The following is a 15,690-nucleotide window of genomic DNA, read 5'->3' on the forward strand; positions in this document are numbered from 1 at the left end:
TATTTCTTTTGAAATTTATATGGGAAAATGAACTTGGGAATAAAGGTGAAACGGAAACATACGTAAAAGTTCTGCTTTTTTAAAAAATATGCTTCATTGTTTAAAGGTTTCTAGGAGGGCGATCTATAAACGCAGCCTTCGCCTTTCACATGTGGCATTGCTAAAGACAATGGTGAGATTGCTTTATTAATAATGAGCACTAGATGGGCATGGATGAACTTAGGTTTATCTACATCTGGATGAGCCAGAAGTCTGTCATAGAGAATGAGGGGCTTTGATTCATTTATATTGGGAGTAACATTAAGAACCTGATTTTTAAAAATAACTTAGTTAGACAAAGTAAATTAGAATTCACAACATATGAATGTATTTTTCTTTGGATGGCACTGAACTAATTGATGAGTAAAATAATGATTTAAGATATATTTATCTGAATATTGCTTAATAAGATTGTGTGTGTGTTATTTTGTAAATTGCTAGCTGGGAGTTTGTTTTTCATTTCTTAAAATGTTTTACTTAGGCACCTCTGTTTATGTGTCAGATTGCTTTACTTGTGTATTTCTCCAATAAGTTTATACTTGCATGGGTTTGGTTACATCTACTGTATGTATATACAGGTGTTCTTTTTTAAAACATTAAATAAAAATTCTAACATAAATTCTGTAATGGTCATAGAGGCACTAAGATAAACATGGATGCCAGTAATTCAAACCGGCATTCACATTCTTGGGTACCACATTTTCATTGAAAAATTAATGCAGAGTTGTTAAGAAATTGCTGCTAAGATATCTAATATAGATTAACAGCTCCAGGATTAATAATAAAGTAACATGTATTTCTCTTTTCAGTAAAGATTCCATATAGTTAAGGGAGAAAATGTAATCCTTCAGGTGATGTTCTTGCATAATGGTTTCCTGTGTAGTATTTAAGAGCACTGATTTTCATTCATACCTGTTTTGAAATTTTGAAGAGGTTTTTAATTCATGAACTTTCCTATTGCTCTTTATGAAATTTTTATGCTGCTCCTGACATAGAATTATAGGCTCCTCCTTCTCTGAGAGACAGCCAATCATCATTTCATTGACTTAAAAAATAAAAGATCCCTTTTATCATGTGTTTCCCCACATCTCAGAGTATTTCTTCCTTAAACCTATGATGGTTTTTCTTTATGATAGCAGGGGTGCAGTCATCAGAAAGACCAAAAAAAAAAAAAAGTGATTTTTTTTTTTTTGCATCCAAAAGCATTTATTGGTTGAAAGAGAGTAATGTATTTGAATGGTATTTTCAAGTAGACTGAGAATCATTCTAGGATTCTGAGGTTTGAAGGTTGGTGACTGGCTTTGCTGTCACTGAGAGCGATTCATTCCTGGTGTTGCAGTCACCCACTGCTGCTGGTAATTAGGCATCATTACTACTGCGAAAAGGGAAAGAGAGAAGGGGAGAGGACAGGCTGGGGCTAATTAACTCCTTGTGTTTAATGAAAGAAAGGGAGACTGATAGCAACTGGGAGGTCAGACTAGAACCGAGCAGACACACCATGCAGGCTTAATTGAAACAGGACTATCTTTCATTCTAAAAGAAGCTTGGTCCTACCTCTTGTTTTTCCAAAAGAGCAGATGTATTTATAGCTTCCTCAAATACTTTCCCCTTGAAGCCTCAAGGTAACTGATGATAAAATCAAGCAAGTGACAACTGAATTAAAAATGTAGAATATTGGAGAAGATAAGCATGCCCTTTACTATTTGTACTGGCCATGCCTAAAACCGAGGGGACATATCTGTCACTGTTTAGATTACTGTGTGGCTGAGCAGATACTGTTTGGTCACCAAGCAACAACATCCTGCGACTCAGCCATTTTAGGTCTGGAGTGGGACTGTGTGTGTGTGTGCACGTGTGCATGTATACACACACATATGTGCTTTGCTGAGCATGGGATCTAAGTTCTTTTTCATACTACCACTGTTACTTTTCTATGTTCTTTCCTTAAAGGTGTCAGAAATTTAGAAGTATGAAATTATGGATAACTTCAAACAGTTCTAAAAAAGATACAGGAAATGCCTGACATTGATTCAGAAACAATGTTTAATCAGTGACCATTTAAAATTAGCCTCACTATGGTTACTCTGTTTTACATCTCTGATAGTTCTAGCTTAGTCTGTTGTCAGAAGCTTTACATCCTGACTGACACTTTGGTTTCTGGCAGCAATTAGTTAAAACATCACACTTACAAATGTAAACACATTTTACCGCTTCATATTAGGAAAGGTAAATTTAGAAAAGAATCAGAAATTTCATTACATTTCACTAGTAATATTATTCATGCATTATTGTTTATTTTTTAAAAGTCTACTGCATTCTATAAGTCATTAGGAAATTCAGTAAACTCACATTTCTATTTGTCTTTCAGTCTTAACCAAACAAGGTAATGAATATCCAAACTATAAAATCAAATAATGTGAGCAATGCTTTTCTTTCCCTGTATTTGTAGGAACAGACATTTTGGCCCTTTTTTTTTTTTTTTTTAAACCATTTACGTATATTTTTTCCCTTTATTTATTCCACGAGGAAACATAAAATGAATTTTTTATCCAGAAAAGAAAATACACTATCTCTAGTTATGTCATTTAAAAATGATAATTTATTCAGTTCTCAATCTGTAGCCTCAGATTTCATATTTTCTCACTGTGTATACTACTAATTGATTATTGTACAGTGATTAGAATGAATATTCATGGACTGGTTCATAAGCAGTTACTGTTTTTTAGTTCTCTGATTGTAGTTTTGGTTATTTTTTTTAATACCACATCAGAGTGAAGAAAATAATACATAAGGAGTCTGTGTACATTTCCACTTGGCCTAAGTCCGTGACTGAGGCTCACATCATGTATATTGGGCCTTGATCTGTAATTTGCTGTAGGAATTCTAGAAAACAAAGCTGAGGGATATGCCAGCTATACAGAATGATACTTTGTATCTCTGACAGAGAATGAATCAAAGCAGTAGTCAGGGAGACACCCAAATTTTGCTTATCTCTTAATACTTCGGCAGTGGGAATTCCTACTGATGACTGATGCATTTTTCCCCCTTCATCTAAATATTTTGGGACACACTATACCGTAGATCTTTGTGGGGGTTAAAGAGATCCCAAGTATGAGTTTCAGCATTGTGGTTTATAAGCTGACTTCACTGGCACTTAAGAGTTGTTGGGAGGAATCAGTCATCCATGGCAAGTCCAAGTCCCTAGCACAGCACCTCCTTTAGGTTCTCAGGAAATAGTGGGCGTCTTTACTAGAGGCCAGGCTTTCCTGGTGGCTCAGAAGGTAAATCGTCTGCCTGCAATGCGGGAGACCTGGGTTCAATCCCTTGGTTGGGAAGATCCTCTGGAGAAGGAAATAGCAACCCACTCCAGTACTCTTGCTTGGAAAATTCCTTGGACAGAGGAGCCTGGTAGGCTACAGTCCAGGGGTCACAAAGAGTTGGACACAACTGAGTGACTTCACTTTCCTTTCCTTTTACTAGAGGCCAGTTGGCCATGAGGATTAAGAGACAAAAGACTTGTTGAGTTAACACCCCTGAATTTTAGAAGGAAATCAAACCCTCTTAGTACACGAGGACTAGTTGTTCAGTCACAAATTTGTGTCTGACTCTTTGTGACCCCATAGACTGCAGCCTGCCAGGCTCCTCTCTCCATGGGATTTTCCAGGCAAGAGTAGTGGAGTGTGTTGTCATTTCCTTCTCCGGGGAATCTTCCTGACCCAGGAATCAAACCCACATCCCCTGTATTACAGGCAGATTCATTACCACTGGGTAACCTGGGGAGCCCACATGAGGACTATCCCACATTTGTTTCTGAAGATACCAGTCCTTAACTTTTCTGTTAGTGCTTCTTAGTTGTGTTACTAGTGACTATGGTGAAGGTCAGGGATAAGACCCAGCACATATGTATTCCCTCTAGAAACCTTCTGAGCAACAATTCTGAGATTCCACTTGTCAAGAGTTTAAACTCTGGCCTTTCTATATAGGATAGAGAAAAGATGAGGAAGCAAATACAGGGAAGTGGCAGCAGAATTTCCAAAAGTTTCGATCTCCATGTCAAGATCATAAAGACCTCTCAATAACAGCTGTTGTATTTGCCAAGATTTTTTATATCTAACTAGGAAAAATTAAAGTGAATCCATTGTGTTTTAGCTTATGCTCATTTTCATAGTCCTAGGATAGCAATATAAACTTCATGGACAGCATGGATGGCAGGAGACATGGTATAGTGGGCAGGGTAAGGATTTTAGAGCAAGATTTAAATCCTGGATTTGACATTTACTGGAGTTGTGAGAACGTTTCTTATTTAAAGACACAGTTTCCTCTTTGTTTCTCTTTGAGGATTTCCTAATTTGCATTCAAAACTTTGCCTAGTTTTAGTTTTGGATGAGAATAATCATACTTCATAAGCATATAGTATATACAGCATATGCTTGACACATGATAGATGCTACAAAAATAGAAGCTAATCTAAGTATTAACAAGGTAAGAACACCATGATATAATTTTAATTATGTGTTATGAACTCAAAATCACAGTGTAATAAGGAGTTAAAATACAAGATACATATATGCATTAATGTATTTTATTGCATCTTTTTTCTTACTACATTTTTAGAAAATAAAAAATGACTTTGTTTTCTTAAAAGTGATACACTCATTACTCAAAAGTCTAAGTGAGAAGGAAAAAATTGCCAAAAATTCATGCTAAGTCTCTTGCCTAGATATATCCATTGACTAATTATGAGTATCATTACAGACATCCATCTAAACAAGTATCCCAAAAGAAGATTAGAGATAATGGTTGATGGTCATACTGTATATGGAGAAGCAGAAGTGATTTTCTAAAACTGGGATGATAAGTATATGCTAATTTAAGAAGAATAAAATATAATATTATCAAAATGTCACAAAAATACACGAAATTCAAAAATTTTCTAATAGATAAAGGTTTATTCACAGAAGTGTGTATTCTTAAAATTGACAGAAAAGATTAAAATATTGACAGTGAATTATATTTATTTTTTCAACTATAATTTCAGTTTTATACCATATAATTGACTTTCTCCAGTGGAAGATAAGGAACAAATCTTTTTGCATTTTTAACCTTCTTGTTACTGTTATCCCTGTTTATAATACATTACATTTATTCTATTACAAATTTATATATTTTGTTGTATTATATAAATATCATTGCTTTTATTGTCAAGGTTCTTTATGTTATAGTGTGTAATTTGCTTCTTAGAATTATTGTCCCTTTGTTATGTTTAAATGCATATCATCCATTCTTTTACCTGGTTTTCTTTACCTCTAAATTATCTGACTTGATTCATCAGTTGATTAGTTGTAATTCCTGATCATCATTTTTTCCCCTAAAGAAGGGCTCCTATTTTCTATTCTTTGGGGTTTATATGCAACTGAAAAATATTTGTCCTTTTCCTTTGTACCTAAAGGGCAGTTTAGCTAGGTATAATTTCTTTGTTTTCACTCTTTCCACCAGAATATTGTAGATAATTGTGTTAGCACTATTAAAATTCAGTGGCAAACTTGTTTTTTCCCCAAATTTCATGGATTTCTTTATTAGGTATCCTTAAATTTAAATAATTTGAATAAGACACATTTCGAATTCCTTTTCTCACTCTCTCTTTCTCTTGAGTAGTAGTACCCCCATCCATGGCTTCAGTTGTGTGTCTGTTTTGAGGACCTAATACACCTCTGCTGGAGTTCAGATCTGTGCTTTGGGTTTTCCACTAGATGTTTTCCGTCAAAATATTCCAAGGCACTTAAAATTAAATTCAAAAATTTTTCTTCTCTCCATTCCCCATACTAGGTCCTCCAAGCTAACCTCTTAAAAAAAAATTCTTTAAAATTTTTCTTTCTCCAGGGGTGGCAATACAGTTTGCTCACCTTTCCAAGCCAAAAGTCTGTGTGATATGATTGATTTTCCCCCTTTCTTCTCTCCTTATGGTCAATACTTGATAGAATACTGTTGATTCTATCAGCTTAATATCTCTTGAACCGACTGACCATATTCTTACAACACCATACCATGAGGTATGTCTATTGCTTGATAATTTGTTTTTGTTTTGCAAAATTTGTTTTGATGGAAGGGAGGGCATCATGTGTAACATATCTTTGACAGTAATTAATGGGATAAATGAAAATCGCTTCCCAGCCCCATAACACAATGGAATCTTCTTATTTAAACACTACACACCAACTAGTTATAACCAGATTTGGGGTCTATTTTTAAAATTTTATATATTTAAATTGTGGTTAAAAAAACATAAGTGGAAAAGTGATATACTTTTCCATCTTAAACATACGTAAGTGTGTGGTACAACAGTATTAAGCATATATATTTTGTTGTACAACAGATCTCTAGAATGTTTTCATCTTGCAAAACTGAAACTCTGTAACTAATAAAGAACTCCCTCTTTCCCCTTCCCTCCAGCCCCTGGAAACCACCATTCTACTTTCTGATTTTGTGAATCTGACTACTTTTGATACCTCATATAATTGCATGCATGCTTGCCCTGTCATGACTGACTCTTTGCTACCCCATGGACTGTAGCCTGCCAGACTCCTGTCCATGGGTTCTCCCAGGAGTGAGTTGCCATTTCCTCCTCTAGGGGATCTTCCCAACCTGGGGATTAAACTGGAACCTCCTGCATTGCCGGCTCAACGGGCATGAGTTTGAGTAAACTCCAGGAGTTGGTGATGGGCAGGGAGGCCTGGCGTGCTTCAGTCCATGGGGTCACAATGAGTTGGACACGACTGAGCAACTGAACTGAACTTCTGCATTGCAGGCAGATTCTTTACCTTTTGAGCCATTGGGGAAGCCCCCCTCTCCCCACAGTATAAGTGGAATTAGACAGTATTTGTCTTTTTGTGATTGATTGTCTCACTTAGCATAATACCCTCAAAATTCATCCATGTTAAATTGTGTCACAGGATTTCCTTACTTTTAATGGCTGAATAATATACTTTTTTATGTGTTTACCATATTTTGTTTATTCATCTGTTGATAAGCATTTGAACTGCTTCCACCTTTGGGCTTCCCGGATATCTAGGTTGGTAAAGAATCCACCTGCAATGCAGGAGACTCCGGTTCAATTCCTGGGTCGGGAAGATCCCCTGGAGAAGGGATAATCTGCCCACTCCAGTATTCTTGGGCTTCCCTTGTGGCTCAGCTGAGAAAGAATCTGCCTGCAATGCGGGAGACCTGGGTTTGATCACTGGGTTGGGGAGATCCCCTGGAAAAGGGAAAGGCTACCCACTCTAGTATTTTGGGCTGGAGAATTTCATGGACTGTATAGTCCACGGGGTGGCAAAGAGTCAACAAGACTGAGTGACTTTCACTTTCACTTTTGGCTGTTAGAAATAGTGCTGCTGTGAAGGGTGTCCCTTCAGAACTCTGCTTTTAATTCTTTTGGATGTATAGGCTGTGAAACTGGTGACTTTGCTTGTCATCTAGAGTTCTTTAATGAGCACATTGCTTCTTTAGGCAATAGAAAGTTTTGAATGTAATACAATTAATAAAAATGCCTTGCATTTATCAACTTATTAATATATATTGGTTAAGGATTGAGATAATAACTTTAAACAAAATGTCCCCTTTAACATTTACAATAATCCTATCAGAACATTTTTTATTACATACTTGATAAAATTGTGGTTTAAATTAAGATAACTTTCTAAAGTCACATAGCTTCTAAGTGTTAGAGTTGGGACAAGAAACTATTTCAGTTGGATTCCAAAGTCCTTGCTTTGGTTTCCAAACTTGTAAAATAATGCACTCAAGTGATTAAAGCAAATTGAATATTCCCCCAACATGTGTATCTTTATAAATTACATATAGTTCTGTATCAGTACTTAATACATAGCACATATTCAAAAATGTAAATATATAGGACGGTTACTTATTTCAATTCAGTTGCTCACTTGTATCCAACTCTTTGCAACACCATGGACTGCACCACACCAGGCTTTCCTGTCCATCACCAACTATTACTAAATGTATAAAAACATAAATTTTAATGTTTTTATTTATCTCAGCAGGTCATCTCATGCATTTCCTGGGGTGTGCACATACCAATTTGGAGAGTTACTCTAATCCATAGGATAATATTCTGTGTGTGTGTGTTTGGTTGCTTAGTTGTGTCTGACTCTTTGTGATCCCCTGGACCATAGCCTGCCAGGCCTCTTTGTCCATGGGATTCTCCAAGCAAAAATACTGGAGCGGGTTGCCATTTCCTTCTCCAGGGGATCTTCCTGACCCAGGAATCGAACCCAGGTCTCCTGCATTGCAGGCAGATGATTTACTGACTGAGCTGTGTTGAAGGCAGAAACTATTGTTGAAGCCTAATATTACCTCACAGTAAATCATTTTAGTTAAGACCTTACACTTCAGCTAAAATACCACCTTCTCTCTTAGAGGGGAGTGCCTCTACACTTAACACAATATTAAAAATAATTTCTTAGCCATAAAAATCCATGACATCCATAAAACAATTATACTCTTTTGGTATTGTTTTGATGGAAGTGAGATTTTATTTCATCAAAGCAAGTTGAGATGGTACACAGTCAAGAATAGCTGAAGTGCAGGGTACAGTGGAAGATGAAGTTGGAAAAGTAGGTGGGGGCAAAATTACGGGAAGCGTCTACTGCCATGTTGCAAAGTTTGACCTTCCTTCTATAGGGAATGCCAGCTACCAGAAGTGTTTGAGCAAAGATGTTATGATTTAGGTCTTATGGGTAGGGACCTGAGATCTCTCCTTGGTTTATGCTGATTATAAATCAGATGAATAAAGAATAAAAGTTGAATAGTTCCTTTTGCCTCAATATTTGTTTGAAATATTATAGTTACAAATATCACACAGATACTGAAATCAAATTGTCAAGCAGTAAATCAATATAGCTCAATAGCTTGATATTGTGTGATTGAATCATGCTGCACAAACGTCAGACATTATTAATCCCAATACAGTGTTAAAAATAAGATTGTTTGAAATGTAAGAAAATAAATTTAAAGACACTTAAAAGGACACAACTTAATGACCCAACAACAAGGCATCCCTAAACTATGCAGTTTAGTTTTTCCTGATTTTAAAATTTCTACAGAAGAATGATACTCTAAATACTCTTTTGTGTCTTTTACTTTTATTGGATTTTATTGTGAGATTCACCCATGTTGTATGTAGCTGTAGTTAGCGTTCTTTAGAATGAATGTATCAATTCCATTCACCCTGCTGATGATACATTTGACTATTTGACTTCTAACTTGTTTAATGTACTGTGAACATTTGACAAAATGTGGCAATAATTTAAATCTATAAAAATTAAAAATTTTGGAAAGTAAAAGGAATATGGGTGAAATCATCTTGTAATAAAATGTGTTTTTTTCCTTCTGTTTTTAGAGTTGAGGAGAAATAATTTTTGACCTCTTATTACTACATCCACAGCTACAAAGATTTACCAGAGAAATTGTTCTAAAACCCACGGGAGATTTCTATATATTAATAGAACACTTATTCAAGCACAGACCTTTTCAAAGTAATATTTCAAATATTGCTTAGAACATGAAGCTTATACTTTAAGGCAGTATTTTACATCCTACTCCAAGTTGTTTATTCCTCAGACTTGTTTGATTTTAAATCCACGTGCCTGTCTCTGCCACTATGATTCTTCAATCTTTGTGTACTGTGATAGGCAGGATTCTAAGGTGACTCTGAAACGACCCTCACATGTGTCTAATTCCCTTACCTCTGAGTGTGAGTGGAAAGTGTGCATATGATCTCTGATTCCTATGCTTATGTTATACGGCACAGTTAACTGGAAAAGGGGGGCTCTTTTAGGTGGGTCTGACTTAATCACATTAGCCTTTTAAAAGCAGAGAGTTTTTATAGCAGAAATAGCAGGCAGAGAATTTCAAAACCTGAGTTGGATTCATTGTAAGGGAGATTCTCTGTTGCTGAGATGGAGGAGGCCATGTGGTTAGGAGCTGAGAGCATGCTATGCCAACAGCTAGCAAAACAATGGCGACCTAAGTCCTACAACTACAAGGAATAAATTCTGACCAAAGGAAGCTTTTCCCGGTTGGGCTTCCAAGAAAGAATGTAGCTGTCTTCCACCTTGATTTCAGCTTTATAAGAACCTGAGCAGAAGACCCATTAAAATATGCTGGACTTTGGAACCATAGAAACTGAGATAATATAAGTTTGTGAAACTTTAAGCTTTGTAATTATACAGCAAGAGAAAATAATACATAGTTTTTTGGTCTAAATCTTTCAAAAAGCATTTGCTCAGTTAAAACAACTTTTTACAAAGCATATTTGACTAATTGTGGTTTAAGATGCAGCTGGGAATAATTTAAATGGCGTTCTGCTAATGCCTAATGTGTTGCTATTTTAATCGTTTTTTATGCGATGGTCCATAATTTAGTAAAATATAAAATTTCTAACAGCTCATTTGAGATAGTTATTGATCACATTAGATATATTTGTGTGTGTGTATATATATATATTGCTTTATTACTATGTACTAACTTGATTTTTCTGTTTTTAATTAAAATACTTTATTTCACTATATTCCATCTATCTTCTTTATAGACCATGAAGTGGCTTACTGTTTTATGGTTTTCAGGGAGGATGGAGATTGAGGAGTGCATGTATTAAAATAGAGCATTATACACATCATTATGTTAATGTATGTTTAAATATTTTTTGACTGCATAGTGACAAATAACAATATGCAGCAATATCATTTATTAGCACTAATCATCCTATAATTTTATTTTTAAATAATTATTTTATTATAATATTATACATTTTAAATGAGACCTGCTTAATATTTGGGGAATTAGCATGTAGAAAATAACAATAATAGGTATATCTTCTTCTGTTAAGATATTAACAGGAATTGGAATCATTTTCCTCTCTCTATGTTGAGAAGAGAAAATCTTTAGTTTGATTATTTTCCCTTTCTATCTGAGGTTTGTTCAAGAGACTCTTATGTCCCATTCTTCCTAATTTTAATCAAGTGTTCATTTGTGCTAGTTATTCTCAGAGTTACAGATTTTTCAAGTGTTGGGCACTGTTAGAAAACTGGAAGGTTGTGAAGGAGACTCGGAATATAAGTTCAGGAAATGGGAAGCTTCATTTTGGTAATACAAAGGAATAGCTTGTCTGACAGTCAGAGAAAGGGTATTTTTGTTGCTAGTTCTTCCTTTTTTAAAGTTATGTGTTTTCAGAAAATATTATTTGAATATTTGGGTCTCATCATTATGTATAAAAATAGTAGTCGTTGAGATAAGGTTGGACAATATTTTTTAAGTTATCTTTTTTTTCCTTTGGTGGGGTGCCAGAGTGAGGGGGTGCAGAGGCAACACCTCTGGACCCGACTGCAGTTGCCAGATGGCTAGAAGGCTTTAGGGGTTTAATCCAGGAACATGGGGCAAAGATAAGTGGCACATATCTAATGTCTGGCTTGGTCATAATTACGCTATGCTCTAACCAATTGACCTAATTAGATGGGATTTTCAAGACTAGATGGTATTTTGATTGAAAGTATAATAAAAGATCTCATAACAGAGCTTCACTAACTAGTGAATTAATCAAAATTCTCTTCCCAGAGTGTGGATAGTTCATTCAAAGTAGTCTACGCTGTAGTAACCTGTGCCTTGTACACGTGAAATGGAGTTGTGTTTATATTACTGGTTACATTTTCCCACATCTTTTATGTGAGTTTCAATTATTATCATGATTTTGTCATTTAAATATTTCATAACTGATGAACTGAATGCATGAACGTAAATTCAGTGCTTTAGAAAGGCTCAAAATTAGTGTGAATTGCTAAAAAGTACAATTAGGAAAGAATAGAGAAAAAAGAAGAAAACAGGTTTCTGCACAGCCTAGATTACAAGTAAAAACTTACTTTAAAGTAACTGAAACTAGAAGTCACAGACGATGCATTGTCCAGGGCATTATTCACACTTGGAATGTCAATCGGTAGGCCCATGCTTAAAGAAAACATCTTTGTCTTATCACAAGTTTAGCAAATAATTATATGTTAGCATATATTGAATAAATGAAAATTGATATTGACATTTACATGTGATGTATTCACTGTCTTCCAACTTTAAATTTTTAAATTCTTAACTGAATAGCTTTAAGGATAATAAGAGCTTTATGCACTAATATAGATAATAATAATAGGTGGTGTTTTTCCAGCCATGGAAATAATGAGTTAAAGATACACATACTGGCAGTGCTGATAAAATAATATACTGTTATGATGATGAAGAACTTAGTGTTTCCTGATGGTTGTTTCCATTCAGGTGAGCCAGATGCCATAACTTGATCATGTGGGTTTATCAAGCCCTCTTTAAACCCACATTTAACAAGCCACCTTTTGGTTATTTGGGTTCCTACATAAATTGACCAAAGAGAGAGGATGCACTGGTCAAACTTTTGCCAATATTGGGAATATTTGAGTTATATTTTTCAGTATAAGTTAAGTGATTTTAGGTTTTATACTATAATATCTGCTGAGTTTTTGGTGGAGTTCAGAAAGTCTATGTGTAACCAATTATGTCTGTACATACACTGATGAGATCTCCAAAAGAACACTAGCAAGCTGATGAGATGGGAAGGGGAACATGGATATCAGGGAGGCAAAGGTGGGTCCGTCACCTGACTCATTTGCAGTTCCCCCTTCTGGGCAGTCATTCTTAGTTTCCAGTTCCCTTGACATCCTTGCTGTTCTCTTCTAGTTAAGTTATTTTCTAAAATATGGTACCTGGCATACTTTATATATAGGGTTATAATCATAGTTTGCCTATAACTTTGAATTGTGCTTTTTTCATTTAAAATCATTATTAAGATTTCCCCAATAGTCTTCATAATTATTTTATGGCTTTATAAATACCTAATCAAGTGTTTCTACCATAATTTTCTTCTTTTTAAAATTTTTATTTGATTTTACTCTTTTGAACATTTAAAAAAAATTTTTATTGAAGTACAGTTGATTTACAATGCTGTGTTTCTAGTGTAGAGCAAAGCAGCAAAATGATTCAATTTCATCTATATCTATATATATACACATATAACTACATACATATATTCCTTTTCAGAGTCTTTTCCATTATATTTTATTACAAGGTATTAAATGTAGTTCCCATCCTTGTTACCATAACTGTCATCCATAATTTTCTTTACTATTTCCATATGATTTATCATTAATTTATTTTTTTGCTTTAAGTTTATTTTCCCACTTAATTATGATACTTGTCTATCCTTCTCAAAAATACGTGTGTGTGTGTTTGTATCTTGGAATTGATTTTTTTGGCCCTCAATGAGGAACTTTACTTGAATCTTCTTAGGATCCAAGAACTTTGTAAATCTTATTCCTGTCTTCTAGCTCAGGATATGTCCTGTTTTTGTTTTTTTCTTTTTTGATATGTCCTGTTTTAATGTGCTTACCCATTACTTGAGAATCTTGTTAGAATGGAGATTCTGGGTCAGGCCAGGGCTTATGACTCTTTGTTTCTAAAAAAAAGCTCCATGTGAGTTGCCAGTGCTGGTCAAAAAGGTGTATCTCTCTCATTATGAATCATTATGGATGAGTTCTTTCATGAAAAACTAGTGAGAGCCTAAAATACAACTACCTGAGCACTCTGAAAAACAATAAAAGGCAGAATGCGGATGGAAATGGATTAGACGCCAAACAATACGTGGGGTGAGTTTCTCTCTGTTCTTCCCATTCTTTAATCTCCTAGATTTAACTGAAGGCTAGTCTCAGTCATGGAGCTGCTCTGATGCTATATGGTGGCCGTGCTGGCAGAGAGGAACCTAAAACTCTTAGTGGACAACCTTTCTTGTTGGCTAGAGGAGACATGTGGAAAGGGCCCCTGTGGTCCGAGTATCTGTGAAATTCCACTACTACTTTCTCTCTCTCATTTTCCCGATACATGTGTCCTGAAGATGGCTCCAGTCTCATGAATTTATGCAAAATGCAGAAGGATGAAATGCTGAGAGGCACTGATATTTTCAGGCTAGAGGAATCAGAAATAAAGGGATGTTGGAAACAAGAGTGAGGGAAATACCAGACAGTTCTTTGTCAAGCTGTGAATGTGAAGCACATATGCAAACTACCATGACCAAGTCTTTGAGAACTGAAGTGTGATGTAAGCTACAAGTCCCAGATTAATCCCTACACTACCCATATGCAGATTAGACCCAAAGAAACAGAAAAATTTGAAAACTTAATTGATAATGGAATCATTGGTGAGAAGGCAAGCAAAGCTCATGGTCTGAGTCTAATAGGATTTAGTCCATGATATAAATATACAACACTTTCTGGAAGATTTTAGTAGGATCCAGAACCTCACAACATAATAAAAATGTTCAGGATACAGCCTGAAATAAGATAATTTTATATGCAAAATTGCATATAAAAATGATGAAAATTGGACATGTTTTAAGAGGAAAAAACCAACAGATGCCAACTCTGGGTTGAGTCAGATGTTGAAGTTAAGAACTTTCAGCTATTATAACCAATGCTCTATGCAGAAGATGAAAATACTTTTGAAATTAATGGAAAAATAGATATTCTAAGCAGAGGAAGAGTAACTTTAGTTCTTTTAAAAAGAATAAAATGCAAAGATTTGAACTAAAAAATTTAATAAGTGATAAAAATTTACTGGGTGGGATCAAGAATAGAATGCAGATAGCACATGAAGGAGTCAATGAGTTTAAAGATAGATTAGTAGAAATTATCATATCTGAAAAACAGGGTAGAAGAAGATTACAATATAACAAAATAAATTTTTCTTTTTGCCACTGAAATCATAGAAGAAGAAAAGAAAGAAATTGTTATAGAAGAAAAATATTTGGAAAAATATTGACTAAAAGTTTCCCAGATTTGGTAACAAACCAAGATATGTGGTAAAACCCAAACAAGATAAAATTTAAAAATGTTTTAAAACACATAATGAACCTGCCAGAACAAAACAATCTTGAAAGCAGCCAGAGGTAAACAACACACGATAATTCAGGTGACCACAGAGTTCTCCTCAGAAACAATGGAGGACCCTAACAATAGTACTTTTTTTCTTTTCTTTCTTTTTAAATGTTGAAAGAATTGTATATTGATTGAAGAATACCTGTTCAAGAAAGAAGATGATATAAAGACATTATCTGATGAAGAAAATCTATGAATTATTTTCTACTGGACCTGCTCCTAATTTAATGCCAGAGGAAGCTCTTCAGGTTGAAGAGGAATAGTGTGTGTGTGTGTATGTGTGTGTGTGTTAGTCACTCAGTTGTGTTCAACTCTTTGCGACCCCGTGGACTGTAGCCAACCAGACTCCCCTGTTGGTGGAATTCTCCAGGCAAGAATACTGGAGTGGGTTGCCATTTCTCCAGGTTATCTTCCTGACCCTGGGATCGAACCCTGGTCTCTTGCATTGCAGGCGGATTCTTTACTGCCTGAGCTACCAGGAAAGCCTGAGGAAGAATGGTACTAGAAGGAAATTTGGAACTTTACTAAAGGAAGAGCAATAGAAACTATAAATAAACTATTTTTCATCTTCTATATTCTTTAAAATATATATGGCTTTTGAAAGGAAAAATTATAGCACTGGTGGAGCTTTAAA

At 35.1% G+C, this 15,690-nt stretch overlaps 1 protein-coding gene across 5 annotated transcripts in view; it reads left to right on the forward strand.

Annotated features, from left to right (window-relative positions):
- NOL4 (nucleolar protein 4) overlaps positions 1 to 15,690 on the forward strand; it is a 452,815-nt gene that overhangs the window by 17,280 nt on the left and 419,845 nt on the right. The gene's annotated exons all lie outside the window — the stretch shown is intronic.

The sequence above is a fragment of the Cervus elaphus genome, chromosome 27 (genome assembly GCF_910594005.1).
Source record: "Cervus elaphus chromosome 27, mCerEla1.1, whole genome shotgun sequence".
Classification (NCBI taxonomy): domain Eukaryota; kingdom Metazoa; phylum Chordata; class Mammalia; order Artiodactyla; family Cervidae; genus Cervus; species Cervus elaphus.